Raw genomic sequence first — 18,579 nt, forward strand, 5'->3', positions numbered from 1 at the left:
ATAAAGATTGACACCTCCAATGATATCCCAAGCTGCAAGACAATAGAATAAAGGAAAAATATCGGAAAGATCAAGGTTGTCTGTAAATGCCACCAGAATTCAAACACAAATAAATAAATAAATAAATAAATAGATAAATCTACCTTTCCAAAGGAATAACTCTGTAACTAGTCTTTCTCTCTCCAGATCTGCAGAGAAGGCTGAAATGTATTGTGCTGGACTTGAAACTGAGTTCATTCAGACTATAAAAGAATTTTGAAAGAGAAATAAAAAAACAACAGCAATGAAACTCACTTTTAATTTGATCAATACTGTTCTGTGATATTACCAATAAATATTTTTTTCTTTCAAAATTTTTGACATTTAATTTTGTCTTTCTTGTCATCTGTAGTAATCTTAAAATAAAAATGCTTCATAATGAAAAGGGAAATTATTTCCAACATTCGTTTTGCCTGTGTTTGTCTAAGACTTTTCATCACATTACAGTGAAATTTATGAAAATTTTGCTGCCTCAGGGATGTAGGTTTTTGGCATATTCGTATTCATTAAAACTTTTTTTTTTAGCTCTATAACTCCTTCATATGCCAAAGAATTACAGGAAAGAAAAATAACTATTTAAATGCATGCATATTTATGCATCATATGGTTCATAAAGATAGGGAAATATTTCCTCCTTGAATTTTCATGAGATTAAACTTTCTCTTTCTCAAAGCAAGGTAGTGGTTGCTCAGGTTGACCTATGTATCTCAAAAATTAAAGCACTTGCTGAAGAACTACTAGGTAACTTCTTTAGTAACCCCAAACCTACACACCTGATATGAAGTGTCCAGTCTGTGTATTAAAAATCTTGCCCTTCATAGAACGGACAGCTTTGAATATATAGAATTAGAAAATGCATGTTATGGGCACTGGTCCACTTAGCAAATATAATGAGCTATCCATCCCAATTACAAACACAAATAGTAATCAGATTCCTGGCAGAAGAAAAAAAAAAAAAAAACAACCTTCTAAATGAAGGAGCTTAATGAGCAATACAACAAGATGTACAGAAAACTGTCAAAAGCATTCAGAAAATGAGTGAGTAAAACATTTTATAAGAGGGAAGACAACTTTCTAAAGGTATGAATAACCAAACTGACAGGCGAAACAAATGGATGAATAGATTTCCCTACACTGTATTCCAGTTTGTGCCCATTGCTTTGTGTACTGTCTCTGAGTACCACTGAGCTGAGTCTAGTTCTATCATCTTCTTTACTACCACTCCCATTGAGTGTTCATACACATTGATAAGATCCTCTCTAAGCCTTCTCTTCTTCAGGCTGAACAGTCCCAGCTCTCAGCCTCTTCTCATATGATAGATGCTCCAGTCCCCTGCTCATCTCCAATCCCTTAATCAGAGAAAAGACGTCTTTACTGCAAGTGTGGTCAAACACTGGAACAGGTTGCCCAGGGAGATTGTGGAGTTTCTGTCTACAGAGATATTCAAAACCCAAATGGACACTGTCCTGGGCAACCTGCTCAAGCTGACAGTGGAAGGGGGTTGGACTACACAATCTCCAGAGGTCCCTTCTGACCTCAATGATTCTGTCATTCTGTGATCAACTTTGTGACCCTTTGCCAGACTTGCTCTAGTATCATAGAATCATAGAATAGTCCAGGTTGGAAGGGACCTCAAAAGATTATTTGGTCCAACCTTTCATGGCAAAGGGAACCTAAATGAGATTGTCTAGCTCCCTGTCTAATCACAATTTGAAAAAGTTCAGGGATGGGGATTCTACCATGTCCCTGGTTTTTCCAGTGATTGATAGTTTTCACTGTAAAACATTTCTTTCCTATGTTGTGATGAAACCTATCCTGGTGCAACTTGTACCTGTTGCCCTTTGTCTTCTTCATGTGGCTCCTTGTGGAGGAGTGGACAAAGGAATGATAAAGAAAGACTGAAGTTCCATGCTCATCCTAAACTTTCCTCTAATGTCTGCCTTTCAGGAGCAAAATGTGGCTCCTTGTGAAGAGAGCTTCCATCCTCTTTGTAGCCCCCTTTAAGTACAGGAATACTTTGATGAGGTCCTCCCTTGAGGCTTCTCTTCTCCAGGGAAAAAAGACCTAACTCCTTCAGTCTTTCCTTATAGGGCAAATTCTCCAACCCTTTGATAAGGATGTTCTGCCTAAAACAGAAGGATGATGGGAAAAAAAAAAAGAGGTATGCACCTTGGGACCAAATGACATCTCCCTTTCAGAAGGGGGACAAATAACATAAAATATCATGGATGAGTGAGAAACCGTGGAGAAGAAAGACAACAAGCTCACTTCAGTTGTGATTTCTCTCATGAAAGATCTCTTTGGCCTGATCACCTTGCCCTTGCTGACTACAGGCTCTAGCCATCAAGTGACAACTGCATGTCACCAGTTCCATGGCATTCTGTACTCACAGCTAATGTAGGGTATGAGGGTTAAGGACAAACAGTTTAGTACCTGTAGTAATAAGTAGTGATAATAGGTAAGAAATGGCCATTAGCACAAAGTGTGCTGCTGCGAAATGTCAATCTAATCTTGTTTTAAAGTTTGAAATTGGCTTGACTTGTTAGTCTGTTAAACGCCCATCACAGCAATCTCTAATTCCCTAACTGGTGTGTATATATATGGTTGTATACATGTGTAGTATATGTATAGATATACATATATTCTGCTGAAACAAGACAAAAGTGGTACTAACTAGACAGGAGGAGATAAATGTGCCTATGGTATAGGAAAGAGCTGATACTACAACCTAATGACAATATGTAAATTTATATATAACTGTGATCCCTATGCTAGTCAGAAGTAGAATGAAATCAGCAAGTAGAAACTAAAGATGTATTTTCTTGAGTTAGAGTAGGAGAATAGCTGTCTGATGAAGAGAATATTTCTGTTGTTCAATGCTGAAAAAAAAGAATGGAATGGGAGGGAAAAAAGGGGGTGAATGCAGAAGGGGAAGGGGGACAGGATGCAAACAAATATCCAAGCTCCTCCTTGTATAGTAGGTGTGTGGTAGGATAGGTTTGTCATATAAATGAGTAGTGTGTCACATAAAGGAACTGTAAGAGTATTTGAACAGAGAGATTCGGTGAATGCATATGATTCATGGAAAAGAATGAACAATACAATGGTACAGTTATGATTCAACTGTTAAATAAGAGTGATGTTTCCACAGGTGATTCTTTATTATCTTTCTTCCCTGTTATATCAGGCTTCTAGTGTCTCCAATGCTAAGACTTACAAGGAAATAGCTATATGACTAAATGACTAATAACTAAAAGGAGAGGCTACTTAATGCCTGTTTTATAGGAATAAAGCTGAATGTAATGGCTGTAATAAGGCTGAGATTTATCCCTTACTTAAGTTGGATAATGAAATGAAAGACCTAGCAATAATGACAAACATTGTAACTGTGTAAGTATTTTCCAAGACAAAAAGGCTTGGGATGGAAACATGAGGAAAAGCAAAAGGTAAAAAAAAAAAAAATAAAATCAGTGGAGAGATTAATAAGTCTCTTAGAAGCAAATTTCACTGCCCTAATATAATCAGTATCTAAGATCCTCTTTTTTTACAGTATTCTGCTGCAGTAGTAAACTGAATAAAGATTAGTCAAAGGAAGCTGAACAGGAGGTCTGGAAAGAAGGAAGTGACAGACAGTATTAAAGAACGGGGCTCAGAGAAGTTGAGGATACTGTGGACATTTGTAGTGGTTTAACCCCAGCCATCAGCTAAGCACCACACAGCCGCTCGCTCACTTCCCCCTGGTAGGATGGGGAAGACAATTGAAAAAAAGAAGTAGAACTCATGGGTTGAGATAAAGACAGTTTAACAGCAAAAGCAAAAGCTGTGCATGCGAGCAAAGCAAAGCATAACAAGGAATTCATTCCCTACTTCCCATTGGCAGGCAGGTGTTCAGCCATCTCCAGGAAAGCAGTGCTCCATCAAGCCTAATGGTGACTTGGGAAGACAAAATGCCATCACCCCAAACATCCTCCTTTCCTTCTTCTTCTCCCAGTTTTCTATTGCTGAGCATGATGTCATATGGTCTGGAATATCCCTTTGGTCAGTTGGGGTCAGTTGTCCCAGCTGTGTCCCCTCCCAACATCTTGTGCACCCCCAGCCAACTTGCTGGTGGGGTGGGGTGAGAAGCAGAAAAGGCCTTGGCTCTGTGTAAGCCCTGCTCAGCAGTAATGAAAACATCCCTGTGTTATCAACACTGTTTTCAGCACAAATCCAAAACATAGCCCTATACCAGCTACTATGAAGAAAATGAACTCTATCCCAGACAAAGACAGCACAACCATAAACAGATGGTGATAGCAAACTGTGCAAGAAGAAAACAAAATGAATGGGTTAGAATATTTTTGGGGGAAAATTCACTGAATAGTGGTAACCTAGAAGTATTTTGTCAAAGAATGGTCATGAAAAATAATATCTTATTTATGGACTCAGGATCATCTCATTTACATAAGAAGTATCAAAAAGTAGATCATAACATAGATATAAGGACTAAATATAGGACATGGCACTCTGTCCAGATGCTATGAGTTGAATTATAAATGATTATAACTGGTTGGCTAGAGATTAATATAATATACTATACAGTAAAGTTGACAGTACTGTGCACTGGCTAATCTTTTAGAATTATGGACTACAAGAAAGAGACAAATAGGACTGCTGTGCCCCAGATAAAGTAATAGAAAGGAAGACTATATAGTATTATAGGTTTTTACTATCATTACTTTTTATTAATTATACACTGGATGAGCAGGAATGGTAGCTATAAAATAAAGAACTAATTGAGGGAGAGTGCTTCATCATTGACTTTCTTCCTCTGTTTTGCAGAACAGGCAATGAAAATGATATAAAAATTGAAAAATATGATAATCATGCCTTAAATTGAACAGCATGAATGGAATAATAATAATATCAATAATTTGTGTGTGGAGACACTATAGCAACATCATGTAACCTGGATATTTCATCCATCCTAACACAATAGGTCCTTAGAAAGTAACTTTAAAGAACACTGAGCTTATATCCCAATATCAGTGATGCTTTGGGATAAGATAGTAAGAAATAAATCCATTTATACCTAGCAACTCATAAGCATAACAGGTGAACCAACCAACATAATGAAAGTGTATTTTTGCAAGAAACAGACAGATTTTCTTCTGGTTTGTGGTTCTGCCTTTTTTTTTTTTTTTAAATCCATTCTTCTTGCTTTTAATAGGCAAGTATATACTTATGCTAATTTTTACAAACATAGAAAAGTTGTTTTATTAAAATTACATACCTAAACTCTTTTGGATTTGGTGTAGGTCATGACATCCTCATACCTAATCAGTGGCTTGTGGTCCTGTGAATCTGTTGATGCATAAGATTTCATGTCTATATCAACGCAGTTAACCTTTGTCATAAAAACACTCACAATTCTTCTCTGAAACCAATGTACTACTGATTTCCCCAAGATTTATAATATTCAGCTTCACAAACTTTTCATGTTCTACTCAAATGGGTTAATTTCATTTAACATGAAAAATCTATGAGATTGGGTTTTTTTCTGTTGAAATCAATAGAAATTTTTCCACTGACATTAAGGGAAATTCAATCTGATCCTGTATGCATACTCTAGTTAATGGAAGTAAATAAGCATATCAGGTAGATACCCCATTCCACCTCAAATTAGCATCCACACCAAAAATGAATTTCCTCTTCTTTTATTCAGAGGATCTTCTCTGAGTTATCTGTTTTTAAGGTAGCCTTATTCTTTTTTGAAAAGTCATGCTCTATTTTCCAACTATCCTTTGCATATAATGTGACATTGCAACACAAAAAGTCATACACTGCAGGTAAGATTCAGTGACCTTTACCCAGAACAAACTATTTCTTAGCAAAAACTAAAACAATAAGACGGTCACTTTTCCACCAAGAGGTCACTTTTACACCAAACAAAGCTTTATGCATATGTTCACAAGCAGTTATGTACAAACACTGTACCGATGTCAGACAGGTTAACTAAGCATATGGAATTCACACCTGTGTAAAGAGCTAGTACTAGACTAATAGCCTAAGACAGATATTAATTTAGGTAGAAGTCTGTCATGCCAGACTGAATATTAATTTTAACTAGAAACTTTAAATTTGACTTATAAGAATAACTTTCAGTTCAATAAAAATACTTTTAAATCCTTCTAACATTCTTCCATCATGCTTATATGAAAGTCTATTGTCTTTTAACTAGTATCTTAAATGTGGAGAGTAGCAAATGCATAAGCATCAAAGAGATTGAAGAATACAAGGCTAGTTAAAAGTAACACAAGTCAAATCTTTTAAAGATAGGAGATAAAACAAACTTTTTATAATGAAAACAGTAAATCAGTAACCATTTAATAGCCTTAATTTCAGACATGAACATGAATAAGTTTTTAATTGTTACAGTACTAACAAAGTTGTACTTATATTTCTATAACTATCTCTCTCTGCCTCTCTAACCCTCCATCTGCATACCAACCTTTCTTCCTACCTATAAATCTGCACAGCTTCGTATGGTTTTGAGATTGTCAGCTCCTGAATGCTCCTCGTATCCACACATACACTATGCAAGTAAACCAGCATAGTTAAAAAAAGAAACCCTAACTTCTGTCACATAACAGTGAGCACATCTAAATACTCTATAAATGTGGAAAAACAAATCTGTGAAGGCTTCTGGTCCTGAGATTTGGAGACTAGAGACCTGTTAAGAAACTGTTAACTCCATATATATACAGTGAGTAAACAACCAGCATTCCTCAGAGTAGCATCCCTGTCTGAATATAGACCATTGCTTTAAGTAATCACCTTAGCAATACACATATCAGTTTAACTCTACCAATTATGTTTAAAGCTGATACCGCATCATCCCTAGAAATACCCTTTTGCATATAGGACGAGAAAGTACATGTTGACTGTTCAGCTAGTTTTTCTGTACCTTCTCTAGCAGCCGTAGAACAGCATCCTGCTCTCCTCACTGAGCTGAATCAAAATGGCAGTCTTCCCTGCATATCAGTGATTTTCAAATTTTGTCATTTGTGCTTCACTCTGAATTTCATAGGTAGATTCATGTTCCTTTCAGTTACAATCCCTGTTTCTGTAATTTAATTTCTCTACCTTATGATCAGACTTATACGCAACAGGAATCCTTTCTCACTGGGGAGCAGTTATCACAAACTATGTTTTTAACAGATGTGCCCACCTGCAGCTAACTGTGCTCACACAACACCAGAGCCATGTGTTGATGCCTATCACTACATGCCCTTGTAAAAAGTCCCTCTCCACCTTTCTTGTAGTCCCTCTTTTGATACTGGAAGGCTGCTATAAGGTCTCCCTGGAGCCTTCTTTTCTTCAGGCTGAACAACCCCAACTCTCAGTCCGTCCTCATAGGAGAGGTGCTCCAGCTCTCTGACCATCTTCATGGCCCTCCTCTGGACTCGCTCCAACAGGTCCATGTCCTTCTTATGTGGAGGGCCTCAGAGCTGAACGCAGTACTCCTGGTGGGATCTCATGAGGGCAGAGTAGAGGGGGAGAATCACCTCCCTCAACCTGCTTGTCATGCTTCTTTTGATGCAGCCCAGGATATGGTTGGCTTTCTGGGCTGCAAACGCACATTGCGAGGTCATGTTGACCTTCTCTCCAACTAACACCCCCAAGTCCTTCTCTGCAGGGCTGCTTTCAACCCATTCTCCACCTAGCCTGTATCCATGTTTGGGATTGCCCCAACCCATGTGCAGGACCTTGCACTTGTCCTTGTTGAACTTCATGAGGTTCACCTCTCAAGCCTGTCAAGGTCCCTCTGGATGGCATCCCTCCCCTCCAGCATGTCAACCGCACCACAGAGCTTGGTGTCATCAGCAAACTTGCTGAGGGTGCACTCAATCCCACTGTTCATGTCTCCGACAAAGGTGTTCAATAATACTGGTCACAATACTGACCCCTGAGGGACACAAGTCATCATTAGTCTCCACCCAGACATCAAGCCTTTGACTGCAACTCTTTGAATGTGACCAGCCAGCCAATTCCTTATCCACCCAGTGGTCCATCCATCAAATCCATGTCTCTCCATTTTGGAGACAAGGATGTTGTGCGGGACAGTGTCAAATGCTTTGAACAAGTCCAGGTAGATGATAGCAGTTGCTCTTCCCTTCTCCACCAACACTGTAACCCTGTTGTAGAAGGCCATCAAATCTGTCAGGCATGATTTGCCCTTAGTGTTGGCTGTCACCAATCATGTCCTTATTTTCCATGAGCCCTAGCATAGTTTCCAGGAGGATCTGCTCCATGATCTTGCCAGGCACAGAGTTGAGACCGACTGGCCTGTAGTTCCCTGGATCTTCCTTTTTTTCCTTTTTAAAAATGGGGGTTATGTTTCCCCTTTTCCTGTCAGTGGGAACTTCCCCGGATTGCCATGGCTTCTCAAATATGATGGATTGTGGCTTACCCACTTCATCTGCCAGTTCCCTCAGGACCCACGGGTACACCTGGTGCACTTTCAGGTTCCTTAAATGGTCTTGAACCTCATCTTCTCCTACAGTGGGCCCAGTGGGCTTTATTCTCCCAGTCTCTGCCTTTGCCTTCTGTGTCTTGGGCAATGTGGCTAGAGCACTTGCCGGTGAAGACTGAGGCAAAAAAGTCATTGAGGACTTCAGCCTTCTCCATGACCTGGGTAACTAGGTCTCCTGTTTCCTTCTGGAGAGGGCCCACATTTTCCCTAATCTTCCTTTTATCATCAAAGTACTATAGAAGCCCTTGTTGCCCTTGAAGTCACTGGCCAGATTTAATTCTATCAGGGCTTTAGCTTTCCTAACCTGATCCCTGGCTGCTTGGACAATTTCTCTGTATTCCTCCTAGACTACCTGTCCTTGCTTCCACCCTCTGTAGGCTTCCTTTTTGTGTTTGAGTTTGTCCAGGAGCTCCTTGTTCATCCATGCAGGCCTCCTGGTGTTTCTGACTGACCCCCTCTTTTTTGGAATGCATCCCTCCTGAGCTTGGAGGAGGTGATCCCTGAATATTAACCAGCTTTCTTGGGCCCCTCTTCCCTCCAGCATTCAATCCCATGGTATTCTACCAAGCAGATCCCTGAAGAGGCCAAAGCCTGCTCTCCTGAAGTCCAGGGTAGCAAGCTTGCTGTGTGCCCTCCTCAGTGCCCTAAGGATCTTGAACTCCACCATTTCATGGTCATTACATCCAAGGCTGCCCTTCAGCTTCACATTCCCCACCAGCCCCTCCTTGTTGGTGAGAACAAGGTCCAGCATAGCACCTCTCCTCATTGCCTCCTCTATCACTTAGAGAAGGAAGTTGTCATGAATGCATTCCAGGAACCTCCTGGATTGCTTATGCCTTGCTGTGTTGTCCCTCCAACAGATATCAGGGTGCTTGAAGTCCCCCATGAGGACCAGGGCTTGTGAATGTGAGGCTGCTCCTTTCTGTCTGTAGAAAGCCTCATCCGCTCGGTCTTCCTGGTCAGGTGACCTGTAGCAGACCCCCACTAGGATGTCACCTGTCCCTGCCCTCCCTTCAATCCTGACCCATAAATTCTTGGTCGGCTCCTCATCCACCCCCAGGCAAAGCTCCATGCACTTTCCAGCTGGTGACGCCCCCTCCTTTTCTCCCCTGCTTGTTCTTTCTAAAGAGCTTGCGTCCTTCCATTCCAACACTCTAGTCATAGCAGCCATCCCACCACATCTCTGTGACGCCAATAAAATCACAGCCCTGCAGGCATGCGCACGTCTCTAACTCCTCTTGTTTATTCCCCATGCTACATGCATTTGCATAGAGGCATTTAAGTTAGGACCCCAATGAAGCTGACTTACTGGCTGGAATTCTATTTTGCTGCTCTCCAGGTGCTGTCCTGCTGGCCTGTGATCCCTATTCAGGCTCTGGGCATGTATATTCAGTATTACTGTTTTGTTTTTTTGGTTCTCTATTGCTTTTTTTGTGGTTTTTTTCCCCCAGCACTCCACTGAGTTCAGTGTTGCTACAGTTGTTTGTACTTGCAGAGGATCTGGGCAATAACGTTTCCTGTAGATGAAGAAAACAAGCAAATCTGCTAGGAAAAACACTATGTAGCTCCAATACGAATGAGTGGGAGTAAAGGGAAGGTAATTTGTAAAAGATTTTTACTACTACTCTGTAAGGAAGTGTACATTAGCAAATATGCATATTTGAATAGATTCTAACTGCTGAGTGATAAATGCTGGTATATGAATGTTGCTGTTCTGAATTTGCATTTGCAACCTCACTTTCCTTAGAAAACAAAGTGCAGAATATTGTCCTCAGAAGTGTATTTGAAAAATGTTATTTGTCAGTTAGCAAAATCAGCACAAGCCTTCCAAAAGCTGCAGTATATGCTCAACATGCAGAAAAAGCTTAAATAACTTTTGCCTGCCTAACATAAAGAAGCGTGAGAGGTTTATTCACTTGCAGGCTTAATCACTACTGACTGACCTTCATTGTCTTCTTTTTCTTTTAGCTGCAGACTTTGTGCTTATATTTTTTATGGTGAACCTGGGGGTTTTAGCCCGTACTGGAGCAACGTATGTCATTGTATACTGTATGTAAACCATTATAATAATGGAAACCTAGACTTAATTTCTGGAAAATTGTGTCAGACAGGATTTTTCTGAAGTAATTCAGATCATAGCTGTTATTAAAGAACTTGTTCTAGAGTATGGTTCAGCTATCTTGAAACATTTAAATTTTTTTTAGTTTGTAACTTCCAATCAGACAGTACTTTAGTATTAAAAAAAAAAAATTTCTTTTTTTGTTACGTTGGAAAATTTGAAAGTGTTCTTATAATTTTTAGCTTTTTTTCTCAGAAACTCTCAAGACTGAGAACTGAAAAATAAGCCACATTTTTTTCTTTTCTCCTTACCATTTCCGTATCCTGGTAACATGCAACATAAAATAACGGCATATGTATCCTCTGGTATATTTACTAAGTTATTGTTCCTAGCACTGTACTGTACATATACCTTTACTCTGATCTTCTGTGGTATTCTAGTCTACTACATTTTACTCATGATTAAGCAGTAGTGCCACAGAGCTATGTATAATTAAAATATTGCTAATACAGACATACATGGTTAGTGTTACTTAAAATTTATCACAAAACTGAAATTAAAAAATCAATTTATTCTCATAATTAATTTACGTATTTTTATAGTGTTTAAAACAATATAACAATTAGATTCATTTTGTCACAGACATAAAGTGGTAAATGAAGCCAGATGCGACTCAAAGATTGAATATAACTTTAAGAGGGTGGTCATCACACTGAAGGAGCAGTGTTTTTCTATTCTAAGTTTGGCTTATTCACTTGTTCAATATTCATGGGGGATATGGAAAAGTAAAGGAAAGAAATCCTTGGGGTGAATTAGAATCATAGAATCATCTAGGTTGGAAAAGACCCTTAAGATCGTCAAGTCCAACTTCCCTGAGCAGCCTGTTCCAATGCTTGACAACCCTTTCAGTGAAGAAATCTTTCCTAATATCCAATCTAAACCTTCCCTGGTGCAAATTGAGGCCATTTCCTTTTGTCCTATCGCTTGTTACCTAGGAAAAGAGACCAACACTCACCTCACTACAGCCTGCTTTCTGGTAGTTGTAGAGAGTGATAAGGTCTCCCCTCAGCCTCCTTTTCTCCAGACTAAACAACCCCAGTTCCCTCAGCCACTCCTCATAAGACTTGTTCTGATGAATTACTGTAATTACTTTCACATAATAAATTATTCAAGTGTTGTTAAAATATAGCAGCATAAGGATATGAAAATAATAGAAAAATAGTTGTGAAACACGGCTAAACTGGTTTAAAACCAAATCCTGTACTGTTGAGGTGGGTCAATGTCATGGTGTATCTTACAGTCATCTGGACTGGGTATCAGAATACTCTGCAGCTCTTTCTAGCCCATATATAGAGATTTTCTTCCAAAAGGAACCCATTACATTAGGTTATCAATGCAATTTAGATGTCCCTTACTAAGACATTGTGACATGGTTAATAGGTTAACTGAGATTTGGGAGATAGATAGCATTCCTCTGTCCCATACTTGATGCAGTTATGCCACAGTTTCTACGTAGTATCTCAATGGACCACCGGACAGTTTTCTGTTGTGGTGGTGCTGGTGTTGGTTTTCGGGGTTTTTTTTTCTGTTGTGGGAATTTTGTTTGTTTGGGTTTTTTGTTTGTTTGTTGCGGGTTTTCTTCCCAAACCTGTTGCTTCATAGATCCATTCACCAATTTGCAGATTGGAAGGAACCATTACTAGCCTGACATCTAAGGCATTCAGTCTATCTGTATAACATTCAAGGCAAAACGATTTTTGCATGAAGCCATAAATTCTGCATGAGAGAATGCACATTTTTATGATAGTGCATGGCACAGTGTAGAATAATAAACAGTTCCCTTTAGATTCTTTTGGATAGTCTAAGTCTTTGCTTTGAAGAGGTTATACTAGATTAACATAATGAACTCTTCTAGCCAGAAAACATATGGAATTGTGAAATGCTGTCTCAAATATCCAGGGGGAGAAAGCAAGCAGAGGCTCCAGAGCACCACAGGAAACTAAAATAATAGCATACTATCTTTTTTTTAATCACCATTTCCTATTGTTCTGCTTTCCCCATACCCTTCTTATCACTACATCTTAGAAAATGTCTGGTGAGAGGGGGAAACATTAAACTTTTTGTCTTAGAGGAGACTGTGGTTAGGAGATGTTAATTTCTTTCTCTGCTGCTCCAGTACAGCACCATGGCTGTAAAGAATAGAAGGTATTGACCTTTTTATTGGATGATGTTCATGTATACAATGGAGGTGGAACTTCTTTGCAGCTTCTGATTCTGAAAAGGAAGGTAGGTTTACCTTGCAATCCATGTGTCCTTTTTAGACAAACTCAAGAAACTAAACTTCTTCCCTCTTTCTTTAAACTCAACAATCTAATGCTTATATATCCTGTAGATAGATATCAAATGAAATGATAAGATTATATGAAATTAGAAGAAAAAAAAAATGCAGAAGCCACATAGCTCCAATGACTTTTTGTGCTAAAAAATTCCATAGAACATCCTAAGTATTTTGGCTGGACAATTAGCTCTGTTATTATGAAATGTCTGTTGCTTAAATTGCATAGTCAGTGGGCAGCTGAGGTTATTTTATTACAGAGTAAGCTTTTACCATCTGTCCTGGCCTCTAATTAACATGCAAACCCCCCATAATTCACAACTGCATAATAAAAATACAATAATAAGTAATTAAAATGCATGTGTATGTTCATCATTTATTGCTGCATTCATCTGTTACATTTTGGACAAAAAATAGCAGGAAGGGTTTTGTTGTTTTTTTCCACTCTAACATCAGACCAGCTCTTCTGTTGGTTCAATACAATATTTTTTGGTGAAGTCAATGGACTTATGACATCTTGTATCAGCTGGCCACCTGATCTGTAGCATGGATTCTGGTCTATTTATTATTTAAATAAAATAGTACAAATTTTTGCAAAAGGTTGCAATATCTAAGTTAATGGCTTCTCGTTATTTTGAAGTTTCTTTTGAAGAATCTTGCATTTTACTTTTGTGGTGGTGTGCTCCCCACCCCCAACCTGATCTGTGTTTCCTGTAACTTCAACAATGCGCGCACCTAACACAGTGCTGGTCAATGTCTGACTCAAGCCAGATTTGGAAGAAGCTAACACCTGTAGTCAGTACGTAAATATGATTCTGAGTCAATTATATTACTCCATAAATAGTGAACAGCCCAGGGCCCGCTGAGCTCTCCTGCATGACAGCGGGTTGCATGACAGGATCTCCCCCTGAGTAGGGATGTCTCTCAAGGTTACACCTGCTGCAGAGATCCCTTACTCCTCGAGGTTGAGAGAGTCCTTGCTGCAACAGATTCTCAGTAAGTGATTAATAGCATGCTAAACTTTGAAATCTTAGCTAAGTGATATAAAGGATTGATTGCACATATATAAGCTTTTAGACATAAACCGTTGACCAAGTCTGGAACTGAGTCTGGATCCAGCCACACCTAAACTCCCCTCTGAGAAGGAGTTTAGAATGCAAAGGGGTCCTTTCTGAACCTCGTGACTCAGTGGAAGGGTGTCCCTGACAATTTTGGCTGAATCTGTCCTCTAAGCAGTAAATATCAAGTGAACATTGCCATCAAATCATGTTAAATCACTGTTGCATTTATACCAAACTTTGTTACATTGCTGTTTTATATCAATAAACATATTGCTACTTCTCTCTTACAAGTGAAGTGCATCACTCGATCCGTGACAGCTTTCACCAGAAGGGTTATTTTTCTAGTCTTCCATTTTAAAACTATAGCATCAAGGAATGTTTTCTTTCACTTTTAATAAAATGATTATTCATTTTCCCCAGCCCTGTTGCTATGAAGATAGCCTGATAATATTTTAAAGAACAGTCCCCTTTGTGTATTATGTGTACACTACAGTGTAGGAATCTCTTCGCTAGTTATCTTTCAGTTTGAATAATTGTATTACCACACTTGTGCATCGCTCTCTAGTATTATTTACTCAACATTCCAAACTAAAATAATTGTCTACTTTGCTGTCATATTTTTTTTTATCAGCTACATGATGTTGCATATTTTGAGTTTCAAGGCTAAGAGGATAGATAATGGAATTAAATAATTTCCCTAGAAGCCATGTGAATGAATCCCACATGTTGATTTCCAAAGTATTTACATCTGATTAGAAAAATACTTGGTCTTCCCTTTTATTGCCATTTTCTTTTTCTGCCCTGTTGTGTAAATGCTTGTTTCCTAATATTCCACTATAATTAGTAATTTCTTGCTAGAGACAGGGTATTTTATTATAATACTCTATACATGTATAGAGTGAAAATGAGGGACATGTTGTCCACCTCCGGTCTATGGAAGAGATCAAGACTGATGTGGTTATATCATGTTAGTTCAGTGCATTTAGATTTGAGGAAAAAGGCAACTTTAGTGCCTTATATCCTACTCTTGGAAAGTAGAAGATGGAGACTTTCTACTAAGCTCCAAAATCTAAAGAAAATTAAACATAACACTTATTATAGTCTTTTAATTAATTACCTCATTAATTGTTATAATATATGATATCATATATAAAAATATATAAGTAACTTGGTTATTTAACTATTACTCATTAATACTTTCCAAAATAACATTTCTAATATCCTCAGCAGGAAATTCCATTGCAAGATATGTATAAGGACTAGACATTAAAAAAAAAATTTGTTGTTATTATTCTAGCTGCAACAAATAGACTATCAAGAGACAGGAATGTTATTTGTATTATGATTTTAATATGACCTGGATGGTCATGGAAACTTCTTCTCTACTGTCTGCACAGCTATGGCAGGACACAGAATTGGCCCATAGCTAAAAAGACAGGAAAAGGCGTAGTTCTCTTCTCCCTTTATCCTAAGCTGTGGAGATTCCTCTACGCAGATCTACCTGAAAACATAAATAAAAAAACCCCTAAGGTCATATGCATGTTCTTCAAGGCTAAGAACAGAAATCTACCTTTTGTGTACAGAACAAAAGCATATTTTCTCTCCTAACAGACCTGTAAATGTCCCAACACCTAAACTCCTACAGAATCCAGTGTGAGTGAGGCAACTAAAAGGTAACATATGGAATCAGTTTGCCAGTCTTCCAAGATATCTACATAGTATCTCAGACAATATGGGATCTCAATAGTCAAGCTATTGTCTCTGAACACAGTTGAAGCCAGATGACGTTCTTAACATTTTTCTTCATCCCTAAATAGTAGTAAAACTGCTTTGCCTGCAGGTATTTTTAATTTATTCACCTGCATTTCTCCTTTAATGAGCAAATTAGAAGCTGAAAATACCTGAAGTGAAATTTTTAAAATTTCTGCAGTAGACATTACAGAAACCCTAATTCTGCCAATTCAAATAGCCTTGAATGTCCAATTTGTAACTGGTAATAAAAAACAGCTGCTTTCTTCTTCACAGCAGGGATTCCCAAACTGCAGTTCAGTTCTCATGTTTGCAATACCATTGATCCAAAACTAAAAAAAAAAAAAGACCCTATTCTATGATTAAAAAAACCTGTCATCTGAAAGGAATTTTAGAGGGATGTCTTGAGGTGAGAAGCTTTCTGAGCATGCTGGATAATTGTGTAGGACAGAGGAGACTGGTACAGTCATGCCCAGATTTTATTTTGAGAACAATTCTTGGAGACCCCTATACACAAACCTGCATGCAGGAATTATTTCAAAGAAAATACATTGGTTGATTCCAATAGATAGGTTAGAAAAGAATGACTTTGTTTTTTTCCTTTGAAATGCAAGTGACAGAAAACCACAACCCAGAAGCAAACTGGGCAGCTAAATTATTTGATGATGTATAAATACCCTCAGATATGTATGCACCTACACAGATATATGTGTAAGTATATCTGTACACAGAATAAAATTTTTAAAAGTGTCCAAATGTTCTGAGGATAATAAATAACAATGTATTGAAAGATGATCTTCATTTAAATAATAGCCATTAGAAAAAAAAAAAAGAAATCAGATGGATTAATTTTGCTTGAATATAATGAGAAGATTAAATTATGAACACATTTTGGTGGCATTCTTACAGTAAAATATCTGACCAACATTTAAAATTATCATGTTAAAGTTCATCTCATGGAAGAACAACAAATCTTTTATACGTAACTGTACCCCTGTCAAAGCTATGATCAGAAACATGCTCTTGATTTTTATGTTACCATGACAAATGATCAAGGTACATTAAATTGCTGATGCATCATATTTACAACAAATGACACTTGTTCCTGGTAGCATGTTTACCTAGTTAATATGCAAAGAAAAATGAAACCATATATAAGGAACTAAATACCACAATTTGACTAATATTGTAGCATATATATGATATTCTAGAATTTTATCATCTGCACATATTATAAGTTAAAATATTGAATTTTCTGCCTTTTCAGTGGAGTGACAAAATGTTAAACTACTTCAGTAATGGAAGCTCTAATTATCAGGCCTAAGATTTTTTTTTTTTTTTCTTTTCTCTCTAAGGAACTCTTTGCATCAGCAGGCATTTGAACTTGGCTATATATTTGAAAGTGTTTGGGATCTGATCTTGGTACATTATCATTGTATCATAAAACTATGTCAGTATATTCTGTACACTTTCTTCTAGATTATCTTAGTCTTGAAAATAAAAACTGCAGCAACCAAGAGTGAACAAGCTTGGACTTTTGAAGATGTGAACCAGTCAAGGACTACCATTTTGGACTCTTCTGTTCAAGAATGTTCTTTGTGCACCTAATTCTTTTCTTCATGTCTCTGTTGCGTTTTATGCCTTTCTGATGTCCAGTCATGCTGATCAGTAAAAACTTTTCATTAAGAAAATTGCCCATAAACTGCAAATGAACCAATAAATGTGTTTTAAAGTTCAGCTTTGCCAACTGTAATTCTGCCCAGGCCTTCCATGAAGACATTAACAGATACACTGGACTCTGTTCAAATGCCTCAACAGAGTTGTCCAGGAAGATGAGTGATGCCCTAAGAAATCCTGGCTGTCCTCCAGCTGCCATTCTATAGTGATGTGGGTCTCCTGAGTGTCATATCTGCCATCCCTGTGTGGATCTCTCACATATCCTGGTGCCTCTAAAAAGGTATTACCAGTTATGGCCACACAACTTACTTGACCCTCACGTGCCGTTTGTTCTGTGGGCTCCATTAATCTCCACTGATGATAATGGAAGCAGACACCTAAATTTAAATGTCATAATCTTGAAATTAATCTCAGTCCTGTCATCCAAAGAACTCCCAAATATACTAATGACTCCTGAGTCTATGGTTTAAATGAATGGGATTTAGATCTTTCAAAGATACTTTGTATTGTCACTGCAATGCATGCAGTACTATTTCACCCACTTATTTCATAATATTAAGAGATGTGCCAGTGAAGAAAATGAAGAAACAGGAATCCGTTAAGGATCTTCATTGAACTTCAATATTCAAAGAATCATAATGGTTTAGGTTTGAAAGGACCATTAAAGATCATCTAGTCCAACCCCCCTGCTTTGGGCAGGGGCATCTTTCACTAGATTGGGTTGCTTAAAGCCCTGTCCAACCTGGCCTTGAACATTTCCAGTGATGGGTCATCCACAACTTCTCTGGGCAACCTGTTCCAGTGTCTCATCACCCTCATTGTAAAAAAATTTCTTCCTCATGTCCAATCTAAACCTACCTTCTTTCAGTTCAAAACCATTTCCTCTTCTCCTGTCACCACAGGCCATCTCTCCATCTTTCTTATAATCCCCCTTTAAGTATTGAAAGGCCACAATAAAGTCTTCTGAGAGCCTTCTTTTCTCCAGGCTGAACAGACACAACTCTCTCAGCCTTTCTTTTTACGAGAGGTGTTCCATCCCTCTGATCATTTTCGTGGCCCTCCTCTGGACCCACTCTAACATGTCTATTTTTTCCTGTACTGGGGGCCCCAGAGCTGAATGCAGTACTCCAGGTGGGGTCTCAAG

This window comes from Harpia harpyja, chromosome 4 (genome assembly GCF_026419915.1).
Source record: "Harpia harpyja isolate bHarHar1 chromosome 4, bHarHar1 primary haplotype, whole genome shotgun sequence".
NCBI classification, from domain to species: Eukaryota; Metazoa; Chordata; class Aves; order Accipitriformes; family Accipitridae; genus Harpia; species Harpia harpyja.